Below are 27,162 nucleotides of genomic sequence, written 5' to 3'. Positions count from 1 at the left end.
TCGCTGTCACCATAACATTTTTCTGTGAAGTGCTCTGTGGGTTAATTTTTCACCAGCTTTGTGTCAACTTTGTGGTTACGTTAAACAGGTAATGTAGCAAATCAGTTACTTATTTACAGATAGATAGATAGATAGATAGATAGATAGATAGATAGATAGATAGATAGATAGATAGATAGATAGATAGATAGATAGATAGATAGATAGATAGATAGATAGATAGATAGATGGGTTATTTGAAGCGAAAATACCATTAATACACTTCACTTTGGTTTTCTACAATATTTGCTGAAGTTATAAATATGCTATGTTAAGTATCAAGTCCTAAACATGTTTAATACCATTCATCTATCATGATGTGCTATAAGCTTGCTCAGCCAGCTTCATTTAGTCTAATATTTCAACATCTCCCCTGGGCCTCTCTGTCTCTGTCTTTCTTGATCATTCATCCCTTCATTTCCTCATCCCTCTCTCCTCATCTCCCGAGCAGCTGCTCCACTTTGCAGCTATTTAACAGCTGTTTTGCATCAATTTGCGCTTCAGAGTGCAGATTTCTACCTTGTCCATCCTTCTCCTCCCTCTCACTTTTCTCTTTCTCTCTCTCTCTCTCCTTCCTTCTCGTCTTCCTCTTGCATTTCTAAGATGCCAGACACACAGTAGCACCAAACAGCCTTGATGTTTTCCTCAATGAATAGACTTTCTCCTTCAAGTCTTTCCCTTTCCATTCACTGATGAAAGACTCTCACACACACTAGCCTGCATAAGTGCAGAAAAGACACTCATTTGTACACACACACACACACGCACACATAAACACATATGCATATGCACACAGATTAGCCACCCCTACTTCCCTACTTTTCTCTCTATGGAAACAACAAGTACTAAAGGAAGCAATGGAAAAGAAAAGAAAAAGTGAGGCTCCCCTATAATCCTCAAATCCCCCTCTCTTGTACTCAAACCTACACAAGAGAAAAGAGGGGGAGTGAGTGTGTCTGTATGTGTGCGCGTGTGCAGAGACTAGTGTAGCCTGACATGATTTATGGTTTGGCTGTGCACTGCAAGCAGACACTCTCAGTTTTCTCTGAGGTGGGTGTCTCACCTCCATCCTTTGTGACCTATACAGGTTGTATAGCTGTGTCTGTGTGTGTGCAGGAAAAAGACAGGGAAAAAGAAAAAAAGGAAGGCGGGAGGACGACACACTGTAAAATATACACGTGCAGGTGCATGAAAGGGAATCCAAACCTGATTGAAAATGGGCTGCCCGTTCTGCTTGTTTGTGTGTGTGTGTGTGTGTGTTTGTCGGGGTCACTGCACACAGCGGCGTGTATTCTCCGGGTGGGTTACACTTGCCGGTTGGACTGTTGGATCCCCCATTAAGCAGCGTGTAAAAGAGGCCAAGCACAGAGGCCATTATGAACTCCAGCGGTAATAGCTCCAGGAATCTTACTGCCTCTGGAGACCCGGTCATTAGCCTATTCCTCTCTCATAAAGCCCTCTATCCATCACACACGCAAGCATACACACATTTGTATGCAGACGCAGCCACACGCAAGCACATGCACCGTTTGTCTCCGTCTCCTGCTCCCTTTCTCTGTCTATTCATCTCTGGTGAAGGAGGGAATAGTGCTGGGGATACTGCTACAAGAGCAATCCACCAAGACATCCACAGATGTCTTTGAAAACAGATGCACCCGCTCGCACATAAACACACGCACACAAACCAGTGGCACGCACGCACACACACAGATGCTCATTTACAAAAGCAGCGAGGCATAATATCAGCCATGAACCCAAACCCCTGATTATTTAAATGTATTCCTCCTTCCCCATCCAGTGAAAGTGAGATGCTGTAGCAGCCTGTTAGCCGCGGTCAGGTAGGAGATTACAAACAGAAACACTGTCACATACAATGGAGCTACGCGGCTGGACAAGCATTATAATAGCAACTAAATCCACCTTCTGAGCCTTCTCTCTCTTACACATAGATGTATGTGTGCATACACACTCTCTGCAGGGAGATTTACTGGCAATTCAAACAGTGGATACAAACTGTAGAGACAACAATAAGATGAGTACAGTCTTTATCCTCAGGCAGCTGCACAGACACACACACACATCCTGTACAATGGTATGTTCATAACTGCCATGCAAAACAGCGTCCACGAATACACACACACACACACACACACACACACACACACACACACACACACACACACACACACACACACACACACACACACACACACAAAACTCACACCCTCAAAGTATGCAGACTATAGGCAAAGCAAAAGTTCCTTTTTTTAAAAATATGGGCACATGCATATCGACACACACACACACACACACACGCACGCACACACACACACACACACACACACACACACACACACACACACACACACACACACACAAAGTCATGCAATGTACTGTATGTACTATCACACCCAATTCAAAGGGAGTCCAGAGAGAAAAGATACCTGGGGATGGAGACACATTGGCAAAGGTAATGCTGGAGTCAGTCACTCTGTCCTCGGGCAAAGGAAAAACCAAACCCACACACACATGCACGCCACATGCACACACACACACACGCACAGTGCTGTAAAGATAAGCACTAATCCTGTTTATTACCTCCCTCCTCTCTGCACTCTCCCTCTCTTTTTCATTTTATCTCTCTCTCATTTTCTCCCTCGCTCCCCTCTTCTCTTATTTTTCCTGTCTCTCCTCCTCAAGCCTATTTTAGTAGCGGTCGCGCGCACACACAGACTCACACACACGTTGTCAGTTTACTCCTGTGATGTTTGTTGGCCTGGGGCTGAGACGAGGAAACAGGGAGGGGAGTGTTGATGTGTGCTGCTCTTTTCCAGCTCCAGCTCTGTTCACGTCCTGCAGAGAGAATTACCTTCCCTTTGTCTGTGTGAAGGGGCTGCTGCCTTTACCATCTGTGCAGCGGATACAGTGGCAGGCGTGTGTGTCTGCGTGTGCATGTGTGTGTGTGCCTCCTTGCATGTGCATGTGTTTCCATGCGTGTGTGCATGTTTCTGTAAGACTGTTGAGTAATCCTTTAATATAAAGACATTTTTGCAGAATCTGATGTATTAAAAGAGAGGGAGGGGCGTGTTTGGAGTTAAGGCTTTGTGATAAGAATTGTGTGTAAGGGTCACAGAATGAGTGCCATCACATTCATCTGATGTGTGTGATATTAATGCTGAAAAAATAGTGCTGTTTGGGAGCTTTCAGAGCGTTCTCATGTTATTTTTTTGACCTTGGAGGCAGAAACTGAAAAAAAACAAACAGTCAGCATCCTTCTGGTGGCTGACCTCAAACTTTTGATCAAATCACTTGATGCCCGAGTTGCTCAGTTGATTCTTTTTGCATGGTCACTTCCTCAGTTTAGTTCTCTCAGTTTTCTTAGTAGTTTTATTCCTTGAATAAACATCCTGTTTAGGTTTTCTAGGTACAAATCATTATTTATTTTGCTTTTTTTTTTTTTTCATAGATTGCTTCTAAGTGCGTTTGGAATGCACTCCACAGCTTGATTTTGCTAACTAATTTATGTAAAAACCTTTCTTTCTCTTCCACTTGCTTGAAATGTTTGCACAATTTTTAAAAACTGATATTGTTTTTTCTGGGCAGCACGGTGGAGCAGTGGCTTGCACTGTTGCTTCACAGCAAGAAGGTCCTGGGTTTGAATCATCTGGATGGAGGCCTTTCTGCATGTTCTCCCCATGCAGTTAGTGAGGTTAGGCTAACTGGCGATTCTAAATTGTCTATAGCTGTGAATGGGTTTCTGTCTGTGTGTGTTAGCCCTGTGACAGATTGGCGACTGGTCCTGGATGTAGCCCACCTCTCCCCCTGTGGCAGCTGGGATAGGCTCCAGGGCCTCTATGACCCTGAGCTGGAAAAGAGGATAGATGATTGTTTGGTTGTTGTTATTTTTTGACTTTTTATGGTTATTCTCGAAGGTTTCAGAGTGAGCCGAGCTCTTTTCATGTAGGTGCACCATCATAGCAAAGTAATCACATTTTCCTCTATTTCACTCTTTTAGGCATCAATTCCACCTCTTGTACTTTCCTCCACCTTCATCTTAAACCACCCACATTCTCTCTCTCTCCCTCTCTCTCTCTCTTGTCCATCTCTCTCCCCCTTGACCCTCTCTCTTTCTTTCTACCTCACTCTCTCTCTCCAGATTGGCATGGCAGAGAGCAGCAGCTTGCCGTGGTCAGGCCAATTATTTACATAATTATGATCTCCCACTTAACCACATGATCCCTTACCTGGGCGTGGGCAATTAAAGCCGCCGTCATTATGCAGATTATGCAAATGCAGTCATAAGCAGAACAAGGTGGCGATAGCTCATGTGAGCAAACACATGCCCTGTAACCGTGAGCGTGCTCTGTTGGTGTGTGTCAGCTGTGTGCAGCAGGATGTGGGAACACACTTGTCAGTTTTCTGATTTGTTAATTGTATTTTTTTTCTCGTGCCACTTGTTGACCACAAACTGTCTAAATGTTCACAGGTGGCGCTCAGTTTTCGTTCTTGATGCAGCTTTGCTTTTATGAGCTGAGATTTTTATGTGACCAGCCTTCAAACAATGAAGAAGAAGGGTTTTTTTTGGTTTACAGAGGTCAACATACAAAGAAAATTAAGTTTTAAGACTCAAATGTTGTTCGACCTTAGTAGCACAACCAGCCAGGCTGTTCCAGCTGTCAGGGCGAGAGATGGGTTACACCGTGGATGGGCGTAAACAGAGAGACGCACGTCCATTCATGCTCAGCACGGTCTCCAGTTAACCTAACATGCATGTTTTGGACTGTGGTAGGAAACCAGAGCACCTGGAGAAAACCCACACAGGTAGAGGGAGAATCGTGCCGCCCCTAAGAAGTCATTATTTATTCAAATGGGTTTTGTATATCATAGCTAAAGCAGCCAACACAAAATCTGCTTTGTCTATTGATGCTTACATCAGTTATGCTTAGTACCCCGGAAATAAATTGTCCTCCACACTAGATCAAGTTTTGGACACTAGCTTCTCGGGAGGCGCTCAATATTTCTCTGTTTCTTTTCGTTAACATTAAAATCTCTCTGTTTCAAGACTCAAGCAGTGAAGTGATGAACAGAGAAGAGAAATGCTTAAGCGTTTGCCTCGACATTTGGAGCTAATTAAACGCAGCCTGTTAATGATGCACTGAAATCATGACATATGGCTTCCCTCTACACGCGATGTTAAATTAACGATTTTAATAAATTCATAAAAGGAATCAGTTTTCATATTCACGAATCTGGTGCTCGTGTAATCTAGCTGGGATTAAAATAAAAGTTTGGTTTGCACTCCACTTGTGTTTCAAAGTGACGACTGTCTGGGATAAGTGCGGTGTTGGTTCTCAAGAGCCGAGCGTTATCTCTGTGTCTCTGTCCGATTTGGCTCAATTGCCCTTTAGATCGGATTTTATTTGTGGTACCTGCTTGTTAACTCCAGCTGAAACACAATTAAGTGCAGAGACAGAGAAGGGCTAATGAGATGGAGAGGAGAGGGCTATAAGTGACCCTGTGTATGTGTGCATGCATGTGTGAGTGTGTGTGTGTGTGTGTGTGTGTGTGTGCGCATGTGTGTGTGTGTGTGTGTGTGTGCGCGTGTGTGTGTGTGCAGTCACATGTGCAAGTTCACTGGAACCTGCTAACACGGTGCGGCCAGGTGGCAGACAGAGCAATGCCCATGGGTAATCAACAGGCTCTTCAGTAAAGTGACATCATAGATTGTGTGTGTGTGTGTGTGTGTGTGTGTGTGTGTGTGTGTGTGTGTGTGTGTGTGTGTGTGTGTGTGTGTGTGTGTGATTTGAGCACAAAGGGAGACATGTCCAAACCTATATCTGCATTATGGAGCATACATGCCCAGTCTAACCGCAGTTAACCAGCTCTTTGTAAAGACTCCACACACACACGTGCACACACACATGTACCAATATACACACACTGGCACATTCAATCAATTATGTTTTGACATGGTTCATGAACATGCAGATGGTGCAGGACCAGCAGGAGCAGAGGACTGGGGATGTCTCTCTCTCTCTCTCTGAGCCTCAGTTGTGTAGGTGTGTGTGTGTGTGCGTGCCTGTGTGTGTGTGTGGTTGTGTTAAGAAGTTCACCGTCCTGTAAAAGATATGAATGCTGGCAAATTTTAGTTGCTGTATTTTTATTTGGCTAATCCTCCCTCCATCTGCTCGTTATCGTACACCGAGCTGCTTATTACAGTTTTACTCTCTCTCTCGCTCTGTGTGTGTGTGTTGCATGTACTCTGAGTCTGTGCATTTCCTTTTTGCGTGTGTGTGTGTGTGTTTGTGTGTGTGAAAATGAGAGAGCGCTACTAGGAGTTGTTGTTATCACCTCAGGTTAAAATCTGCTGGCATTTATCCCAATCTCCCCAGCTCAGTGAGCAGACAGGCTGCATGCATGTGTGTCTGTGTGTGTGTGTGTGTGTGTGTGTGCGTGCGTGCGTGCATGCGTTTGTTTTCATTGTGTGAATGCGTGAGATCTCACATCAAAGTGTTCTGCTTGTTCTAAATGAATGTAAACATCACAGAGCAGACATGTTTGCTCGTGTGAGCATGTTTGTGTGTGTGTGTGTGTGTGTGTGTGCGTGCGTGTGTGTGCGTTGCTGGGTCCACACATGTTTTAAGTGAATCCTGTGTTAATTAAGACCTCATTAGTGACAACAGCTCTTTGACCAATTAGGGTGGATTGCTTACTTGCTCACTTGTTTGTTTTCTGGTGGAGACATTACCAAACACGCTGTTTTATTCATTCCTTTTCTTTTACATCCCTTCCTTCCTTGAGTTTATATCAACTGTCTCTGGAGGATAGAAATCATAAAAAATAGATTAATGTTGTTTTTCTTTTTTCTTTCTTTCTTTTTTTTGGTTTTATTCTTTGTATTTTTTTTGGCAAGAGAAACTTATCCAGCTCCCACATGATGTTTCCCTGTGCGTGTGTGTGCATGCGTGTGGTTTTTATCTCCTCTGTGTTATCAAGCTGTTGTCATGGTCTTTTATTCATCTCATTAATAACAGTGCCCTTGAGGTGGAGCACCGCGACCCTGTTTTCATCGGCACACACTAGTAAGCACAAGCCTGCACACACACACACACACACACACACACACACACTTAAAAGCGCAAGAGGCCCTGACAGCAGCTTCCTTTGAGGCAGCACCCATCTCAGCCTCCGTGTGAGTACACAAAGACTCTCCACACATACTGAGAGGAATTATAGCCAAACAAACAGCATGTGTGCGTGTGTGTGTGTATACACACACACATATATATGTATACATTCTCGTAAACACTTATTTCTGTGCTATTTAAAGTAAGGACTCAAGAGCAGTGGTTGACTAGACATATAGGCCAAGTTTATACTCTCATAAAAAGATATACAGTAAACCTTATGGCTAATTTTTGGACATACATGCACTTTACATATACTGTATGTTCCCAAGCACTAAAAGTTGCAAATCTTCAGACTTATTCAGGTTTGTTATGAGAAGACGTTCTGACCAGTGCAAATACAAATATTTATTTCAGTTATAGATTTGAAGTTTATAGATTTACTGGTTTTAAAAACATTAAACACATTCTGACAGGTTTCCCTGTGTACCTGTGTTGTATTCTTAGGCTACGTCCAGAATAGCCCGGATTGAAAACGGCGTTTTCGTCTGAAAACGCTCCACGTCCACACTAACGTTTTCAGTCGTTAGTTGTGCATCCACGTTGAAAAGGCCCAAAACGCTTACGTTCCAGTCCTGCGCATGCGCAAAAGCGAGTGCGAATTAAAGAATTTGAAGAAAAGCTATCTGGAGCATGTACAAAGTGATATAATTTTTTTTAGAGCTGTCAAAATTGAGAGCAATCAAAACAACTGCTGTATAAGCACTCGCTATCTTTGTTTAATTGGTCACATGACTACATCACATGACTAAAATGCAACGTAGCCTTAGTGGATTAGTGGGGCAGATGTTAGATAAACAGTGGTCAGTAAGATTAGAAAAATGCTATACAAATGCTAGCCTAGTACCATTATGATGCATGTATTATATGTCTGTTCCTAACTCCTCCCGCTTTTTCATGACACTCAAATCCTTAAAGATTATAATATTATGTGCAGTAGCTGATCTCAAAACAAACAGAGGGTAGCACCCTGTGTGTTCATTTGGAAAACAGTGAGGGTTTTTATATTTCCTTGGAGAAAAAGAGAAAAATAACTCAAAAGTAAGGACACAGAAGATTTTTCTTCACTACAAAGACATCCACAGTCTATCATTACTGAGTTTAATGCGCCTTTACTGCTGAACTAGTAACCACGCTGGATATTGTAAACATTCACAGTAAATTGGAGCGATGCTTTTCACCGTTCTCAGATTTCTCGTTTATGCACTTCACTTGTTATTTTGAGCGCATAAGCATGTTAATACCAACAAGGTGAAGTCCAGTGCACTGCGAGTCCCTGGATGGTCAAAAAGTCTCACCCTCAGTCGTCAGATTCTTGGCAACAGAGAAAAAGGTGAGTGATCGCCAGCAGGTTTTAAGCCAGAAAGGAGGAAGATACATCATCAACATGAATGCTACATCAGCTCTAGTCTACTAACAGCTGCAGTTTTTTCAGGTGGTGAAGTTACGTGCTTTATTCTTGTTTTTTGTTCATGGCTGCCTGTCGTCACTGTAAAATAACTTAGAATTAAATGTGTTTATGTGTAACTTAGTATTCAAGTAGCACTGAAATGTATCTCCACTTTAGCTAGCCTGCTACAGCAAGCTCAACAAGTTGTGAAGGTGCACAATATATACCGTTTGCTTTTAAGTCAACACCACCCTGTCAAAATGAACTACACTGATGAGTACGTATTATAGCCTATACAGGCTACTAACGGACATAACTGAACTGAGAAACAAACTCGGTCTTGGGTGTCTTTCTCATCAACGCCACAGCAGCTTTTTGCATGAACCACAATCTTCTTTTTGCAGCTGTTGCAAACATTTTGCAAGGCCGTTGAAGTCATTACTTTTCTGCAGCCTGAGAAATTAGTATTTGTTTGTGTGCTTCTGCCGCACAATTAAGGGAAAATATTTAGAGTGAAGTTACCAAATGCCGTTCTCACAGCGTGAGCGCCGGAGGCTGAATGAGAAGTGTGTGCCTTGCACTGTCTATGTGAGCGTGTGTTTGTGTGTTCATGTGACATCTGCCATAAATCAAGCCACAGTGTCCTTGCAGTTCTAACACATATCATGGAAATCAATGCTGAGGTCAAGCTGAACAGAGCTACCCAACCCCAGAAAATACCACAGCAGCCAATAAATGTGGCAGGCTAATACACACGTCAACACCTTGGCTTTCTCACCCCATCGACTTACCACGGATAATGTGTGCGCACACGTGAGCGAGTGCATGTATGGGCAGAAACACAAATGTCACAGAGTATGTGTCCATTCATCATGTAGACACTTGCACCAGGTTTAAACTGATGGACCTTTTTCAATAAATAAATAATTGTTGTTTTCTTTTTAAAGCAGCTTTTTGTTTCTGATTCCTGACGTTGTTGATATCCAAAGGAGCTCCAATGCCATCCAGATAACACATGAGTGAGCCCCAGTGTTGGGTTGGATGAAATTTTCTTTCATTATAACAAACATGGACACACTAGTTTAGTCGGATCCTGCTGCGCAGAAAGTTCAAGCCAAACAAATGTCTCTGAAATTAACCCCCAGTAAATGCAAATTTACTACCTTCTAAAAACTACAATTAAAAAGCATTTGGCCTTTTTTTAAAAGTATAATTTACTTTGTCCTGAGAGCCAGCATCAGGCTAAGAAAGTTGAAAATTGTTGAGAGACAGGCTAACACTCGGTTTAGGTCTTTTCATGGGGATTTGTTTGACAGCAAGAAAAACATAGAAACTCAACCTCTTTATAATTTAAACATAAAAGCTGCCTTTTTTCCCTTTTGTTTTTTCCCCTCTTTTTCTTTTCACGCCTCCCTACAGCTTAGATGCACCTTCTCTTGGGAACACATTCTGATTTTAGAAAAATACGACTTTTGAAAAGACACCTGGACTGTGATCAGCTGACAAGTCACGGAGGGAAAACAGTAAATTGCCTTAATGTGTGTGACACATTTCACCAGGGGAGGTCCAGAGAGTGGGAAGCTAGAAAAAGATGTCACTTTCTTTTCCTTATGATACCTTGGTAAGGTCATGGTGTGCTCTGGGTGAGAAGGTGTAGATTTGCTCTCATGCACACACACATCTTCATGTCTCCTATGTCACATGTTTTCCCCCGCTCCAGGATCTAGGAAAGATTTTCATGTATTTTGCATGTATCATCATCTTGATTTTCAATTGTTACCTCTAATCTAGATTCCTCTGTCATCCTTACCCTGCTCCACTTCTTCTACCTTGGCTAATCACATGGCAGTCGCTACACACACACACACACACACACACACACACACACACACACACACACACACACACACACATCCTTTACCCCTCACCCCCTACATTGTCAAATGATCATTGAGGAGCGAGTGTGTGGCTGACACAGTCTCCACAGCAACGGCAGTTAGGACCAGGAGGGGGGCTGGGGCATCTTCCAATGTGTGAGTGGTGAGAGGACACACACACACATATACACACAAACACAATGAACACACACACCTACATACAGCACAGACAGGTGCACACAACCACACACATACACAAACAAAGGTGGCAGCTATGACAAAAACCCATTCACACACATGCACAAAACCACAATCAAATAACACACAGACATTAAGCGAGACCTAGGAAACTGAAAAAAAGGAGGATGAAAGCAAGTGTGGAAGGAGGGTGGGAGGGAGGATGGAGGGGGGGCTGTTGCTTCCTGGAGAGATTTTCTTCTTCTTCCTCTCTCTTGTCACATGCACATGCAGATACAAACACACACAGACTCACACCTACGCACGCACACACAGGAATATACAAACAATGACAAAGCGCCACATAATCACTCAATCATTTATGAAAGCAGATGTATAATTCAAAAAGCAGCATGAAAGATTCACAAGGCAAAGAACATTGTTTAATCTGCCCTCCACCCTCTAATTCCCCCATCACTCCCTCCCCCTCTCCCTCCGTCTCACTTCTATCACACCCCTCTCTCTCTCCCACATTTCACCTTTTACCACAGCAGGTTTTTAATCACTGACCGCCGCCTGGCCCAGACAACTAAAAGGTCAGAGTTCGACTTCAGAGGGAAAACACAGACAGCGCTCAGTGTCAAGCATTATCATTCACATCCTTTCTCTTACCGTTTAAATGAACAAAATCCTACTTTACACTCGGCTTTCCTTTCCTACCTCAGTGTGTCAGTCTTAATTCTCTTCCTCCTCCCGCCGCCTCTTCACTGACCTCCCTGGTGCCGTCCCCGTCACTCTGCTCTCAGGCATGTTTAAGCACCTTTCTGAGGTAACCTCACACCTGTCTCCACACTGACACCGGCCGCACTCTCCTGCATTTCACACAGCTGCTCGAAAGACTGCAGATGAAAACTGTTTGACTGGCAGCAAAAGCCCCAACTGAAACTGAGTGATAAACCACAGAGCTACTGTAGATGCCAAGCACAAAATATCCCTTGAATTACATTAAAGGATTATGTTTATTTAGACTGCATTTCTACTATTAGTAACTGTTTATAATGGATTCTAATGATCAGTTGATCCTTAAATTAAATTAAAAGCTGAAAATGTTCAGGTTTTTTGGAGGGGGAAATTTTTAGATTTTAAAATTTTCCTTTTATACTCTAGTAAATGCTTAAATGGGTAACCAGTGATTCAGTTACCTAGGTGACAATTAATTGTCACCCATAATTTAAGGTCATTTAGCTGTGAGGTTGACTACACTCTGTCGATCAAGCCTAAAAATAACAAAAAGACCCATTCCCAGTTGTACACAGTAGTAACAAGAGAGAAAAAAAGCACAACTAAAGTATCAGGGGAGTGCTTCAGTAGGTCAACGCACTGAGCAAGAAGACTCAGAAAATTTACTTCTTCATGAAAGAAAACTAAATTTTGTCTCTCTGTCTTTCTGTTTCTGAAAAATCTAAAATGATGTTGTGACACCGAAAACATCATGAGAAGTGGCTCCTGCAGAAGCACAGCGTAGCCCTCCTTACCTGGCAGAAAACGGTAAATCAATGTGACATCACCCGAGCCATTAATTACGTCTTGAAAGAATGACTGCATGAAAAGGGAGATTCACTCTCTGCGGCTTGTGACCACCCTCTGTGCTGATACAATGTGACAGAACAAGAAATACCACCACAGAGCCATCCGCGGGAACATCAAAGACTGAGTATAATTGGTCTTACCTGGGAGGTAGAAGTGTGGGGTCTTTAATCCGAACATGATCCTGGATCCCTCCTCCACTGACTCAGAGAGTAAGACTCCGGGTTAAAGGAGGCAGGGAGGGGGGGTCGGGCAGAGGGAATGGGCTGCGGTCGGCTGGGTTAAGGAGTTTGTTGTTAATGTAAGTCATCAGACGACTCCCTGCTCCAGCTCTCTCTCTCGCGCACGCTCTCTTTCTCTTTTCTGGGCCCTGCGGGTGTGAGAAAGGAGGCAGGGAGAGGGGTCAGCCTCTGTCTACCTCGCTCACCTCCTCTTCAGCCTCTGAACTCAACCCGTGTAGAGAGAAGAGGAAGTAGAGAAAGATGCAGAAAGAGTGACAGAGAGGAGGGTGAAGCAAAAAAAAAAAATACTCCAAAAGCTGAGGATGGGAGACAGTGTGCTCATGCCATCTTTTACTGAGGAGATCGTCTGGGAGGGAGAGCCTCTGAGAGAGTTGGGAGGGTGACAGGAAGGATAGAGAGGGAGGAGGGAGTGAAGGAAAGAGAGAGAGAGAGTCTTCAGTCGGTGTCCTCTCCTTTTTTTTTTCAGTCCTGCGCTTTGTAATCCCTTCCTTGTTATTCATTCAGCGGCCTCTTGCTCGTTTGCTGTATAATGATCTGTTTTTCTGTGCCTCTGTTCTCCTTTCTGTCTCTATTCTTGCTTTATCCTCCCTCCTTTGCCTCAGTCCCACCACTGACTGCTCAGCTCAGCGAGCACAGAGGAGGAGGGAGAGAGAGAGAGAGAGAGAGAGAGAGAGAGAGAGAGAGAGAGAAAAGAGGGTGAAGGGGAGGGAGGAAGAGAAAAAAGAGGGGAGGAGGAGAATCATAAGACAGATGAGTGAGGGAGAGATGAATGAGTTTATGTTAGTGCAGTGTGCGCACACGTGTTTGTGTGTGTGTGCGTGTGTGTGAGAAATGTGAAGAGAGGAGGAAGGATGATTTAGCTGGTGCGAGTAAAAGGAGAGAGAGAGAGAAAGAGGGAGGAAGAGAGGCGAGAGGGTGTTGATGCAGTTCTCATTATCAGTAGATTGGACTGGTGCCTGAGTGACAGCTGATTCATCATGGGAGAGAGAGAGGAAGGGAGAGTGAAGGGGAGGAAAAGTGTGTTTTTGTGTGAGTGTGCGCATGTGAGTGTGAGTGTGTAGAGGAGGGAGGGAGGGGAGGGGGTTAAAACCTGCCCTTAAGCATCTGCTTCATTCAGCTCTCCTCTTCTTCTCTTCTAGTTTTTTTCCTCTCCTCTTCTTCTACACTTGAAAATCAACAGTCTGCTTCTTTGGACCGCAGGCACGCTGGTGCGTACCATGATGTGACCGGCATAGCTGTACCACAAACACATACACAAAGCCCCCTAAACCACTCGCATGCTCCCACTGATTAGACAGGCCTCATATGTCTGACACATCACGTTAGCCTAGCTTTCCATCAATTACTGTCCACTCCCGGTGAGCAAACGTCCCCTCTACTGTCACCAAGACCCAATTCTATCACGTTAGTGACGATGCCAGAAATCGCTGCCTACACACACACACACACGCACGCAGACACGGCATCAAACCGAACCTCATCCAGGGGTGACAATTAGGAACAATTATCTGAGATGGCTCTTTGGCGTTTTCTCCGTAATGTCAGCGTCCATGGCGGCCCAGAGGAACCCGGTTGCTCTATCATCGTCTCCATCCATGCACAGTAGCCTTCATTTCTCTCTGTCACTTCCTCTCTCACACATATGGTGCAGACATCTATGCAGCCACACATGCTCTGCTTCATTTCACACACACATTTGTGACACAGACACACAGACCCCTGAGCCTCCTACCTCAGTTATTTAACCTCTATCTTCTCCTTTCTACCCTACATCTATTTTTCCCATTCTTCATTTTTCTTAATCTTTCTTCTCTTTATTTCTTCTTCTCTTTTTTCCTTCACTTATCTCCTTCCTCTTTGGGAGTTGTGAGGAGGAAGTACGCTGGTGATAAGATTGATTGTGAGGGTCTCACAGAGCTATCTATAACCCTGTTTGCCACCACTGAATCAATGGAGAGAGACGACTGTAGGACACCGTGTATACACTACACACACACACACACACACACACACACACACACACACACACACACACACACACACACACACACACACACACACACACACACAGTGATCAACAGCTGTGAGAGCAGTTGTGAAACATCAGCTAACCACAAACTGACAGAGGGGGCAGACTGGAGAGAAGAGATAAAGAAGACTTAAGAAACAGCGAAGAGGATGGAGAGATGGTGGGGACTAGGGGGAGGAACGAGGGAGGGAGGTGTGATGGGCATGAATTTTTATTTTTATTTTTTTACAGTTTATTGCACTTTTTTGTATCTTCCCAAGCTTATATATCATATATACACTTATATATCATATATCATCGCTCTGCAAACACCAGTGACCTCAGGGTCAAGACAGTCAAGACCTTTTGCCCCCCGGGGGGTCATGCTCTGCTGCGTGATGCAGGGCCGACGAGGTCAAGAGAAGAAGGGGAGGAGGAGGTGAAGGAGGAGTGCCGATAAACCAGCCAGCACAGTTTGTGATGATTACAGACAACAGCCAATAACGAGCATCCACCTCTGACCTCATTGCTGTGGAAACGTGAGGGAATGCCTGTCACAGAGGGAGCAGTATAACTCAATCTATCAACAAACTGGTTGTGGACTTCGGGAGGTCTAGAGCAGGTCCACTGCCGGTTCAGATAGAGGGGGAGGAGGTGGAGGTGGTCAACAAGTACAAGTACCTCGGGCTGTGGGTGGACAATAAACTGGACTGGTCATGCAACACAGAGTACCTGTATAAAAAAGCCCAAAGCCGACTGTACTTCCTCAGGAGGCTGAGGTCTTTTAACATCTGCAGGAAGCTCCTGAGGATGTTTTACCAGTCGGTGGTTGCTGGAGTACTTTTCTATGCTGTGGTGTGCTGGGGGAGCAGCACAGCAAAGAAGGACTCATCCAGGCTGGAGAAACTGATCAGGAGGGCTAGCTCTGTGGTCGGCATGAAGCTGGACACTCTGGTGACAGTGGCAGAGAAAAGGACATTAAAGAAACTGATGGACATTATGGACAATGCTGGGCATCCTCTGCACACGGCCATTAACAACCAGAAGAGTCTGTTCAGTGACAGGTTGCTTCTCCCAAAGACAAGAACTAACAGACTTAAAAACTCCTTTGTCCCACACGCCATCAAACTGTTTAACTCCTCTCTGGAGGGGAGAGGGAGGGGAAACAGGAGGACAAAGGAGGGAACAACTAAGCTGTAGTGCCTCTTCACCTCACTGTGCAATACCTTTTGTGCAATACTTTTGTAAATAGTCAACGGTGCAATAGACTCAATACTTGAAATGTGCAATTCACTTGTATTTTTATTTTTATTCCTATTTATTCTATTTATCCCCTTCGTATATTTTATTTATATTGTCTCTGTATTTATATATATGTGTGTGTGTATAACTCTGTAACTTCTGTCGGTGCTGTGCTTTTTTGGAAATCGAATTTCCCAGAGGAACCCACCCGAGGGATTAATAAAGTTCTATCTTATCTTATCTTATCTTATCTTATCTTATCTTATCTTAACTCAATCTATCAACAAAAGGTGAGGGGGGTTGGAGTGGGTGGGTGTATCTGTGTGTGTGCGAGAGAGAGAGAAAAAAGACTGTGAAGAGGAAGGAGACAGATGATGATGTGGTCAAAGCAATACCAGCCTCGCTCGTGTCACAGCCCTCCTTTTCCCTTATTGGAGCTCTTGTTCTGCCTTCAAAACAGACGCTATCACACAAACACACACACGCACACACACACACCCTCTTCCCTTCTCCTCCCTGCTTCTTTCTCTATCATTTGCCTGTCAGATGCATGCTGTGGCAGAATAAGAGCTGACACCCCGGTCCCAGCAGCAACCAGGGGCTGCCATCAGCACTTAAACATTTTCTCTCTCTGCTGCTTCTCCCCCTTCGCTCCCCTGTGTCCATGCAGCACTCCAACTGCTGACAAGGAGCACAGAGAAGATGACAAATAAATGGAGGAAAATGATGAAAAAAAAAAGATAAGCCCCCTCCTCATCATGCCATTGTTCCTGCTTTCCCTCCCCCTTCTCTTGTTTTCTCTATCCCTCCTCATCCCAGCCCCAGTGAGGTTGCTGACCCCGAGTGAGTGAGCCTCATTACTCTGTATCTACTCTTGTTGCTGAAAAAACAAATCTGTGTGTACACAAGTATGCAATGACAAGAGGAATTGTAAATATATTTGTCATTCCTGGAGTCACTCTGGAACAATGTTTAAAAAGACAACAGACGATGAGCGTCATCACAGAGAGAAGCAAAAAAAAAAAGATTAAAAGACAGGGATGGGCAGAGCGGAGGATGAAGTGGTGGAGAGATGAGGGGATGGATGGATGGTTGGAGGTGGAGGGGCTGGAGGGGGTGGCTTGCATTGGATCAAAGATAATTGTCAGAGGGAGTCATTATGCACATATTGTATAGAGGAGTCGCTTCTTTCAAACAATCCCTCTCATCACTTCTGTCCTCTTAATCAGCCTCTCGTGGTCTTCCACACCATCAGGGATTTTAATTGGACGCTGATGGGTTTGCCGTGACCTCAAGAGAGAAAAAAGTACGTTTGCATTGCTGGGATAGGAATTATTGGGACGTAAAAATGAATCCATATGACTATTGGCATTAATCTAATGTAGTAAAATTTTCAAATGAAGTAGAAAGCAGCACAGTCCCAGGTTGTCTCCTATCCCCCCTAAAAGTTATGACACAGCCGCAGACAACCAGTAATAAGCCCTAAACTACAGTCTCTTTGAGGTCTGGGATTATTTAGATAGCTTTGGTCTGTGTATCTTTGTCTGCTGGCACACTTGTGACGGTGTCAGGCTGATGGAGTTGATGGAGGGAAGTATGCTGTGTGTTCTCTGGGCCCGCATTTCAACCCCCAAGTTAAACTCTGGACTCAGGCTGTCTGGTGCCTGTCTGCCCACGAAAATATCCCAAACATGACACTCATGCATGCTTACATAGACATCAGAACGTGGCCTGCTGAAGCCCTGAATCAGCGCAACACAGACTAGGCGGACAATCTCCCACCACAGCATAAATCAAGACTGTTAGTGGGCCTGAGCCACAGGGCTTCACTGTACTTCTCCACCTCCAAAATCTCTCTTTTTCTCTCTCTCCCCCTCTCTCTTGTCCATCTGTCCATTTGCACAGTGACGACACACATACTAAGTGTGAAATTAGCCTGCTGCTGCGACACTGGGGCATCTATCTATCTATCTATCTGCAAGTGTAGAAGCACACTGACACACACACACAGTGAGAAACTGCCCTTCTGTGTGTGTGTGTGTGTGTGTGTAAGATACATGTATTGCTGTGCGTGCCTCTGTTTGGCCTGGCTCTGCTTACACAGATGGTGATATCTGGTGATTATCTCTGTATGTATCTCCTCCTCCATCCTGCAGCCCTTCTGGGTCGGTCAGGTCCCACCAACCACAGCACTACATCGATTTTGCTCCTCCAGGAAACTCAGACAGACACACACAGCTCCCCTAGGAGAATTTAAACTCCTCTCAGCATATTTCCCTGCTCTGATCTAACCACTGAAGCGATCTCTGACCTGGCCGTGTGAACTCCAAACCTGCGTCTGTCCCTGCTGATGTCTTCTGACCTCGGAGGATTGTAAATCATCACCTCAGGCGCATACTGACTCTGGAGCCGTTCTCTCTGACATCTTGCACTCAAATTGTGAAAAATTTCCTTTGTGAAAATCAGATGTGATCTCTTGATATATTCCTCTAAATTACTTCAGTGATACATCTTCCACTCTAATCCCTCACAAGGAAGATAGGGAACAAAGTGGCGTATGAAGGCGGCGAAAAGTGGTGATGGGGATGTCTATGTGGCATGCATTATTTACTTGAATGAATTTAACATACTTTAAAGCCGCATACAGTGTATGGATGAAAGGTTATGAATCATAGCTCAAAGGGGGAAATATACTATAAATATTACAGCATGTCCCACTGGCTGAAAATATAATAGATGAATATTTGGAGCATTGCACATAAGGTGTGATACAATATTCAAGGTTCCCTACCCTCTTTTTTACCAAGACCATTTTAACCATCCAACTTGACATTTATTTTTAAAACTTTGCAAGTGCTGAACATTTAAGGATGGCCAAAATCCATTCATTTTTATACACTAGCATGTAATACTCCCTTCAAGAATGATAAAAGCTGCCCAGATGGCCAACATAAACCGTTTCACTGTTTATGTTGTTATTTAATGAAGCTGTCAGCTGAGGGGATGGATGCTTACATAGATCGTCCCTCTTCCCCTTTTTCTGTAAAGCCACTGTTCTGTGATGGGAGTAGTACACACCTTTGCCTGAAGTCCTTAGAAAAGGACTGTTACTGTCAGTAGTTTTTTTGTTGTTTTTTTTACTGAAGGTTGTTGTGAAGATTGATATTTTAGACACTGTGCTGGTGAAAGTTTTTTTAATCAATTAAATAGTTTTGTTTTTTTTTTAAATCTGTGCTAACACTAATGAAAAATATTTTTATACTTTGTACTGTTGTGCAGTCCAGAATTCATCCCGCTATCAGCACTTACACCATAAATAAACACAGAGTGAACCGCTTCCACTGGCAGCTCTGCATGCCCACATCATAACACTGTCTCCGCCATATTTGACAGATGATGTGGTTTGCTTCACATCATGAGCTGTTTCTCCCCTGTTCCATGTTCTTCTCTTCCGATCACTGTGGTAAAAGTTAATCTTGGTTTCATCTGTCCAAAGATTTTTTTTTTCCATAACTTTGCAGGCTCGTTTAGATGCTTTCTGGCAAAGTCTCCTCTGGATTTCTTGTCTTGAGTGTAACCAGCGTATTACACCTTGTTGTAAAACCTTATACTCAAAATTTTTACACTTTTTATTGTAGATTTTGACAATGTTACACTTATCTCCTCAAGAGTGTTCTTGGCAGGTTAGGTGTTTTAAAGTTACAGTGGTAAGCTAGATGTCAGTAAATTGCAGATTGCAGTCGAGTGAGTTCTGTTTTCCTACCCTCCAAGCCAAGAAAGATCAAAACCTTAAATTTAGGCTGTACCCCATAACTGTCGGCCAGCGTGTTTCTACTACTGTGTGGATTAGATCTGGATCCACCCCAGAGCTTTTCCTTTTCTGTGCAGGCTGTCAGTCTGCTGTTTACCTCAGCTGTCAGTCCCGGGTTAGAAGATTCTATCTGTATTTACTTTGAAGGAGGCTGTGAAACTTTGTTAAACAAGTCAGATATGGGTCAGTGAGTCAGAAAAGTCAGAAGCTCATTTCTGACCAATGACAGCTATGCTGAGGTGAGTGCTAGAGGATATGTGGAACATTTAAAGTCCGCCTTTTTTGCCGCTGTTAGCCCCTGTTAGCTGCTGTTAGTGTGTTTTAGCTGTTATTTATGTGTGTTAGCTGCTGTTCGTTGACGTTAACGAAACTTTCTTTGAAGTGCACCGGAGCTTGCAGAATTCTTACGCTTGGTGAATAAACTCTCATACAATGTGAGAATGTATCAGAGGCAAAGTGTGATTTTTCAGAATACTCACGCCTAAAATTAGCTTTCACGTTTATAACCAGCTGTTGTTGTTGTTTAGTCAGCTGTACCGAGGGTCGCATGTCTAATTTCATGACAATAAGTAAATGTGACAATACTGGGAATAAAAAAGCAGGTTTTTGCACACCTATGGCTTCTTTTCTAAACATTTTCTCCTATTTACTCCTATTTATTTTCAGTCTAATGATGACCTCCTGTGCTTGTATGAACATCTCTATGAATTTCTTACAGACAGTTCCAGGGAAAAGCTAATAAACTTAAAGCTGAACTTTTATTAAATACTCCATGTTCTTTATTCTTTATCTGTCATGAAATAATAAGGGAACTGGGCTCACGTAGCCATGAAACTGATTGTCAGTCAATTATTGATTTAGTTTTGAGCCTACTTTTAATTGTTTAATTTCAAATCCACTGTAGATAGCTTGAAAAATTGTATCAAATACTTATGGACTCAACTGCAGACTGTTTCCAAATTTTCTGCAAGTCACCACCGCGCCTTCCAGGATATCTGGCATGCTGGTGTGTGCAGTTCTTGTCACTTGTCGGTCAGCTGTCACTTAACATCTTGCTGAATTAAAACACAGAGGAAAGACTGGTGAGATTTGCTGCTGACGGAGAGCAGCTCTTTAAACATTTTTATCAAAATAATAGTTATTCAAATGTCTCATATTCCAAGGCTCTTGAGGGAAATCCTGGCAGTCTGCACTAACTAACCACATCAAGGCAAACACAAACACCCACACGCTTCTACACCTTCACACGCATGTCCACAGACAGACACATTACCTGGGGGGTCTGAGCTCCCCCTCTATGGGCCTTCACCCCACATGCTCATCTCAATTAATCACCAAACAAAACAGATGTCAAGAACAAAGGAACGATCTCCAGCCCTGTGGGGTAAAGCAGGGAGGAGGAAGGGAGGAAAAGGGGAAGATAAGGAGAAGGAGGAGGGATAGCAGGAGAAAAAGAAAACAGGAGAAAGAAGCCACGGTGCATTTAGATCTAGGTGGTGCATTTGAGGCAGGTGATTGAAGGTTGTCGGGGCCATTAGAGTGGGAAGTGTTAGCTGTTTATGTGCCCGAAGCCCAGTGATACTGTAACTGTACAATACAAGATGAAACTGTAAAAGTGTGGGGGGGGGGAAAAGAAGAAGAAGTCACGATGCAAGAGGGGGAGAGTTAGAGACGGCAAGAGAGTGAGAAAACAACAAAGCCCTGGAGATGAAAGACAGTCTACAAAACAATGGATACAAAATAATGCTCAGCGGTGTGCAGAAATAGAGCAAAGATTGAAAACCTGCCAAGATAAAGACAAACCCCCGCCTTTGAACTGTCACTTCACTGCGATACTGTCAGAAAACAAATGGCAATCTTGACAGGTTTCAGCTGCTTTGAAAGAGACTGAATCATATTTTATTCACAAACGCATATTTTATAGCTTTTATAGCAAAGATCATAACCTGTTGTTAGGCAGTGAATTCTTGAATCTTGTGCTAAATTATTGACATTTACATAATGTACAGATGGCATAGGGGGGTGGGGTGAAAGCAGGGGGAAGTGGAAGGAAAGGGGGAAAGGAAAGGAGAGGAGGGAGCTGCAAGGGACTTTTTTTTTAATAACGCGCATCCATGAAGAATGCCATGTTGTTTGAGGTCTCAGTATTACAGGGAATAGCCATCAGTCTGCCAGCATTATCTGTTTCTTTTTCCTCCATTCGCCCATCCTTCAGCGGCGGCAGTCCTCTTTCTTTCTGCCTGCCTGTGGAGTGTGGACAGTGAGACTTACAGCTCGCATCAATAACAGGCAGATAACAGCCGAGTCCTCAGTCTTCAAGCACAGCCTTAAATCACATCAGCCCCGAGGGGAAGCAAATGAAGACCGAGGAGGAGGAGGAAGAGAGGGGGGGAAGCTTACCTCTTACAACAACAACAACAACAACTACAACAGTGCCGTATGGGTAAAATACACGCAAAATTACAAAAACGTATCAATTCATGCAGCTTAGAAATAATCCTTGGTGTTTTAAGTGAGAGTTCCCACACTGAGGATCACACAAGCAGAGGAGAGAAGAGCGTATGTGTCTATACGTGTCTTCAGACTCATTTTCTCTGTCTTTATAAAAAAGCAGCACATTACAGTGCTGAAGTATACAACATGAAAAACTCTACATGATCCAGAGCACACTGGGAAAAACAGACCTCACCTGAATTGAGCAAACGGCGGCACAAAATCAGGTTTATTTGACTTGTATTTTAGACCTAGTGGTTAACCAAGCTACATCATTTAAGAAGAAGAAGAAACACACCCAGTTAGAGTGTCAGATGGATTATACAGTAAAGTTCAAGGTTGTCCTTTGGCCTTTTATTATCACCTTTACAAAAGAAAAAAAGGAAATGGAAATTACTAGGAAATTACTCTCTAAACTTAGCTTCCTCAAATTGTAAAATAAAAACACTTTAAATGCCATCATTGTTTACACCAAAAATTCCTGGTTCAACTTTCAAAAGAAAACAATTTCTATTTATATACACCAAACCCTCAGCCATAGGCCCCATAATCCTCATATCAGTCAATTGGTCACAATGTTTTTTTGAAAGGACCTGATTAACTCAAACTAAAGTCACACTGCTAACAATAGAAAATGTTCACAAAGAGCAGACTGCAATGAGCTGGTGATTTCAGAGAGGTGAAAAACATTTAGGTTGGGCGACTGCAGGGTTTCCTCGTGCAGCGAGCGATTATCTATTTGTGACTGCTGTGATCTGCAAAAACTCATTAAAAGACATTTGCCGGGCAGGCATTAAAAGCATCACTGATGAGAGCGTTTAAAACCTACATGTGTGCTGGTAACCATGGTGTACACAATGATGCGCAGCTCTCTCCTGGAATAAAGGACCAAGGAAAGACCAAGCAAGAGCAGGACACAGTTAATGCTTTGAAATAATTTTTTTGAACGAGTTTTTGGTTGTGAACTGTGAAATGTTGACTAAAGAGGAGATTATTCTCCCCCACAGCTTTCGAAAACATTATTTTCTTCATTCATGTCTATGGTACCATATTCTTCATAAAGATATAATATATTCATATTGCTCATATTCTCACATATATCACTATGAAATATCTCCCCTGTGCTCTCTCTCCCAGACACTATGTCTGCATGTTCATGTTGTTGTTAAAGTCTCTTTTACTCCTCACCTGTTATTTCTGTTTTCAATCTCTTCTTGTTCTTTCTGCTTTAAAATGGAGAAATGCCTGCGTGAAGAACCAATAAGCCTACAATAACAATTTGAATTAATTAATTAATTACTTTTTAGTCTATTTAGGGGAAATAGGTTGTGTTTCAACTGTTTAAACAACTTTGCCCTTGGGTGGAAATTATTATTTAATGGCACATGCAGCATATTTACCCTATAAAAATAAATCTAACGTTCAGTCTTCTTTTAGCTCCATTTTGGATCTCCACCAGGTCAGGCTGATTAGCTGCTAAATTAGCTGCTCACCAGCTATTCCCCAGCTTTTTCTGGTCGTACTGAGCAGGTTTACACTGAAAATAGCCACTTACAATAAAGCTGCGGAGAACTGTGCATAATTTTCTGTTATTATATTGTTATATATTATATGACATACGCTACACCCTTCATAGTGTGTAATTTTCATTTTAGATTTTGAGCGTACAAATATTTTGCCTTGGTTCCAATCTTTTAGCACACTTCTGCTCCCATTACACTAGTTATGTTAAATTGTGTTCAAGCTTGTTGCTGTAATGGCTGAACCAAAAGCAGACTCGCAAGCAAGGTATAAGTCTGTAACTCATCTTTAAAGTTCAAAGCTTGGCTCATATGATGGGTAGGTGGGCCAGGAAGCAAACTGACTAAAAGGTCAAGGTCCAAAAGCAGTCAAAAAATCCCCAAACTCCAAAAAGCTAAATTTGTGAGGATAAGGCAAAAACAGTGGTTAAAAAATACCAAGAGATTCACATGGTCACAAGAGAATGTCGCAAGCTTAGCAAAATGCTGAGACAATCGGACAGAGAGCAGAAGGAACCTGTATAAATACTGGATGGGTAATTAGCTGGTGGGAAACAGGTGTAGCTGAAAACTGGTGGGAAACAGAACAAAGGGAGGAAGTAGAACTAGAGCTAGAGGACGATACTATGAGGGAAGCTCAACACATCGTGGCTTCCTTTGTGTTAACTGACTTGACAAAACCTGAAAACACAGCTGGAGATAATAGTTATGAACTTCCTCTGTTAACCAGAGCTTTTTGCTTCAGGCTCTGTGCACGCTCACATAACAAGTGGTATTTTATAGTGCATGTGAAAAAACGATCCCTATGAGTGTCCCCCATTACTCCAGTCAGAGACATCATCAGGTGATGATCATGATTGCACTTGGAAATAAAAAAGAATAATTGAAAACATGGCACTTCCGGGGAATTTTAAACTGAAACCCTGAACATAACCTGCTCCCAACCACGTCAATTTTTTTTGCATAAGTTACCATGGTAATTTAGCTAGCTAACAAAAAAACAAAGAGTCACTTGGGTAAAACAGAAAACTCTGACTTCAAGCTTGAAAAGGAGGCTCGCAAACTGATTAATCTTGCTTCATAGTGCATCCCCTGGTGAGTAATTTCAAAAATAAAAACAAGACAAAATGATCAGAATCCTTGCAGACTGTTGCAATTGCCGTGATATATGTTACTCTTTATTTCCCTGAATGTCTAAAAGAGGTGGTAAAGTTACCATGAGCCAAAGCACTACAATCATATTGTGGGTAATGGACAATTTGGACATATTGTGGGTAATGGATAATACAATAAGTTTAAAAGAAAATAAACAGAATTATCCTTTAAAAGAGACACATCCATCAGAATAAATTCAGACATTACTCTGCAACAAGGCTAAATCATTTTTCAATTTGTGGAACTGTATGATATAAAAAAGGGGATATTCCTAATATGGTCAACTCAACAGCTGTCCTCCCACCTACAGTTTAAACCATCTGTAAACAAGGGGCAGCAAATCACAATAAGCTTCCTTAAGGTTGTTTAAACAGCACGTTTAAGACAGACGCTGAAGACCAGATATAAGATAGACATGGATCATTGTGGCATGTTAATCATGCAAAGCTACTCTAATAAAGTAGCTCTGGAAATGAGCATGAATGCTTGCATTCCTGAACTTTCATCTTAATTTATCCCTGTTCTATCTTCCTATCCATTTTTCCTCATTTGTATCTCGTCTCCCTGCTTTTCTTGTGGTTTGCCTCCGCCACTCATAGATGCACACATCAACACCTCTACACTACAACCCACATCTCACTCATCGCTTCTCATTTGTTTCATTTTTCTCTTCCCAGCTACCTCCCTCCCTCATATTTTCACTCTCTCGACATAATGATTCAGTGACACTTGTCTTTTCGCTTCAGTGTTATGCCAACAGGAGGAGCACACACACTTACACACTCGTAAACACAGGAGAGAGTTGGGAGAGATTTGGAGAGTAATGATAAGTCTACTCCAGTCCATCCTCAACAACAAACAGTGTGTGTGACACGCTCTGAGCTGAGGTCAGGGGTCAGGTGGTGTTTCGATTTCTTTTGTACCCTCTGTGCTGGCGGGGTCACACAGCCCTCACAGACAGCTGCTGTCCATACTGCCTCCATGCTCTGAAGTATGCATCAGAACAGCTAAAGAGAATTAAGGGATTACTTCACTCTCTCTCTCTCACACACATATTTTAACACAGTTTTACTGCAGTAGCATATACAGCCCGTACACAATACTCACACTGCACAGAGATAAAAGGTTATGGGCGGCAATTTTGCTGCATTTTTTCATAATGTTTGCTTTGAGTTCGATAGTGTCAGGCCACAGACTAGCTAGCCTCCCGACCTCTGCCCTGCGCTCAGCACCTGTCGACCCTGTTTACAGGAAGGTTCAGAGGTCAAAGAGGACTTGCCCAGTCAAACCCCCTGATGGAGCTCTTTTTATGGCAGGGACAACACCTGTTAAACACACACACTGGAGATATATTCTCATCAGTGTGATAAACTGAGCAGCCTTGTTAATAATACTGGCAAACACATGCAACTTCAGTCACTTATTAATGAATTAATGATGGCCATTCAGACCGCACATACTCTATAGCAAGAATGCTTACTTTAATGCCCATGTGGGCAGACTGTGGGTTGCCCACACTAAGCAGAACAGAGTCCACAGTGGGGGCTATTGTATGGTTGCAGTGTACCCACAGTATGCTTGTCATCTAGGTGGGCTGTCCTACAAGGGCATTTGTTGGTTGAGCACCAGAGTTAGGTTGAGAAACTTGCCAAATCTTCTCGGCCAGGGCCAAACCGTTTATTCTGCTACTGACTCTGTGTTATTGTTGTTGTTTATTGGATTGGGTGGTTTTAATTCCAAACTTTAAACAGAAAACCGACAGGGCTGTGCAACAGACCACTGGGCAGACAATTATTACATAAAGAAAGAACAGTCACGAGTAAAAGTTAAAGGGTAACTAAGGCAGGCTGGCCGCACACAAAATAAAAGCTAGGGTTTTAACTAAGGCAAGCCAGCTTCACGCAATCCTACTCACAGCCAGCTAGCAGCTCAAAACTCTAATCAGGCTAGGTTTAAAGCATGCACCAAGGTTCGACAAAGGTCAGCAATATGAATAAGTTCAACAAAGATCGCCGAGGGAGGCATGAAGGGCAAACTGCATGTTCAGTCCTAAGCAGCCGCCACTGAGTGAAGGACCTCCAGCCTTTTGTAGCCACAGGTGGGTACGATCAGCCACTGATTGCCTCTTGGAGCATCATGGGATCCCGGGGCAGCCAATCGTCCGTGTGGTCTGGCACACTTCATTCTGCATAAGTGAGGGTTGGCACGGGTCTCCCAGTAACCAATCACACACGAGTCCTGGAACACATTGATTTACCTAGAGGAAGGCGGGGCCACCTGAGGCCGGAGGCCGTAACACCCCTCCCCTTAAAACACCAACTAGGTCGGGCAGAAGCGGACGTTGCAGAGTGTGAACAACAACAAAGAACAAACACAGTAAAACATGTTTACAAGCGGGACAGACCATCAGCTAAAACATTTTCAGACCCCCTTT

At 43.3% G+C, this 27,162-nt stretch overlaps 1 protein-coding gene across 1 annotated transcript in view; it reads right to left on the bottom strand.

The window, feature by feature from the left end:
- Nucleotides 1–27,162, bottom strand: part of LOC146627751 (genetic suppressor element 1-like) — a 52,871-nt gene that overhangs the window by 23,704 nt on the left and 2,005 nt on the right. The gene's annotated exons all lie outside the window — the stretch shown is intronic.

The sequence above is a fragment of the Diplotaxodon limnothrissa genome, linkage group LG7 (assembly GCF_057381915.1).
Source record: "Diplotaxodon limnothrissa isolate DT_005_m linkage group LG7, D_limnothrissa_male_GT1.1, whole genome shotgun sequence".
Classification (NCBI taxonomy): domain Eukaryota; kingdom Metazoa; phylum Chordata; class Actinopteri; order Cichliformes; family Cichlidae; genus Diplotaxodon; species Diplotaxodon limnothrissa.
This window is presented reverse-complemented; position numbering and strand designations above follow the sequence as displayed.